This window comes from Neomonachus schauinslandi, chromosome 10 (assembly GCF_002201575.2).
Source record: "Neomonachus schauinslandi chromosome 10, ASM220157v2, whole genome shotgun sequence".
NCBI classification, from domain to species: domain Eukaryota; kingdom Metazoa; phylum Chordata; class Mammalia; order Carnivora; family Phocidae; genus Neomonachus; species Neomonachus schauinslandi.
The window spans coordinates 129,791,244-129,793,510 of NC_058412.1; positions in this window are offsets into that span (position 1 = coordinate 129,791,244).

Here is a 2,267-nt window from a genome sequence, read left to right on the forward strand (position 1 = left end):
ATAATAAAATATATATATACACATATACATATATATTTTTTTATTCAATATATCCAAAATATAATTTCAACCTATAATATAAACATCCTAAAATATAGTCTATAGGGTCTTTTTTTAAATAAATCTTCCAAATCCAGTGTGTATTTTCTACTTACAGTACATCTCAGTTTGGATTAGCCACGTTTCAGATGCTTAATAGCCTTACGTGGCTAGTGATTGTCACAGGGACACATAGCCCAGACTTTATTTCTCGAAGTGTGGTTTTGAAACAACAGCATCAACATTGCCTAGAAACTTATCGGAAATCCAGAATCTCAGGCCCTCTCCTGGAGCTGCTGAATCCGAATCTGCATTTTAAGGAGGTCCCAGGTGATCTATATGCACATTCGAGTCTAAAAAGGGGGTCTGGTAATCCTTGGAGACCTAAAGATGCATGACCCCCCCCATGGCATTCTTGTGCACTCTCATTCATTCACCAAAAGTTTGTTGACCCCCCGACTCTGCCGAGTACCAGGCTGGGTTGTGAGGATAAATTGGAGAAGGGGCCATAGATGGCTCATGCCCTCAAGGAGATTACTATCTGTTGAAGGTTATACACAAAACCACCTAAACTGGTGCAAGCCAAAATGCAAATTATTGGGTTATGGTTAAGAACATGGGGTCTGGAATCACACGGCTCTTCTTGGGCAAGTTTCTGCATCTCTCTGCTCCCTCAGCAGCAAGAGAACCGTTGTGTTGGGCACTGGGCACATGGGTTATCTAAGCAGCACCCATGCTCCTTTCTTCCCCAGGAGCAACTTTGTTTCAGTGTTCAATTCTCTCCTTCATGGCCTAGGGGCCTAATCCCAGCTGTTCAGTGCATGCAGTTTCCCTGGCCATGGTTCCCACTATGTCACATGCTTATCCCCACACCAGAGGACCAGAGGGATAGAAGGTTCCAGCTGCCAAGCCCAGAGTTCCAGGGCCATTCCCAGATTCAGGGGTACAGTGAATTCCACCCAAAGCCCATGGAGGTAGACTGGGGGAAGCATTCAGAAGGAAATAATTGAGAGATTATTCCCGAAAAGAGAAATGATAGCCCGACAATCAAAACACACCTTCTAATGCACAACTCTTCCTTCTTGGCAAGGAACAGAAAGACCCCGCAGAGGAACTAGATTTTCCTAAGAACCTACCATGTGCCAGGCCTTGGTAAAGTGTGGTATGGTAAAGTTTTACCATATACATGATCACCAGCTGTCCCCATGTCATGCAAGGTGAACAATTTTATCTTCACATCACAGAAAACTGAGGCAGGAGAAAAGTGAAGTGACCCCCTTGGAGTCACATCTGTAGGAAGGACACCACCCGAGAGACAGTGCCACCAAGCCTGTGACCACTGCTGAGCAGGAAGCAATTTCCTTATCTCCCCTCCCCCACCCCACTATCCGGGGCTCTACATGGAGGAGAAAACCTGAAGGGATGGGGCCAGGCCAGACACTGGGGCAGCCTCTGTTTTCATGGTTCATTCACTTGCAGAATGAACAGCAACAGGTGCCCAGTTTCACTGAAAGGTAGAGCCTTCAGCAGGTGTCTCTTTAGGAAACCCACCTTCTGCACTCTTCCACATCACCGTCCAATCACCCATACTTGCTACATCAACTTCAATCCAGAAAACTCTATAAACTGTGGGGAGGAGCATGAGTCATGGGCCTAACTGACAGATTCAGTGCCCAGCTCCACCAGATTACCAGAGGTGGGATCTCAGGACAGTTACTTGACCGCTCACTGCCTCAGTCTCCCCATCTACCAAACGGGTGAAATTATTGGTCCTTCCTCATAGGGCTGGGAGGATAAAATGGGGGTATTTGCCACTTGACAGATTCAGTGAGGTTAGTTATTATAGCTGTGATTCTTTTAAGATTATCCTACTGAAGGGTAAGATTAAACCTTAGATATCTGAGCCTCCACAGGAAGAGCCTGAAGGATGGAGGAGCAACTTTGACTGTCAAGACTGACATATTCAGCATCTGTCCCTCTACAACTGCTACACTGGAAACACTCTGGAGATAAAAATACAAATTGTTGCCAATAATTGGGAACTTAGTATAGTCCAGACATTGCTAAGAGTAGCTTCCATGCAATCTGAGGGAAGCGCCATTATAACTTTAAAGGGTGCCATTACGGTGCCCATTTAAAGAGAAGGCAACTGAGGGCACCTGGGTGGCTCAGTCAGTTGAGCATCTGCCTTCAGCTCAGGTCATGATCCCAGAGTCCTGGGATCGAGT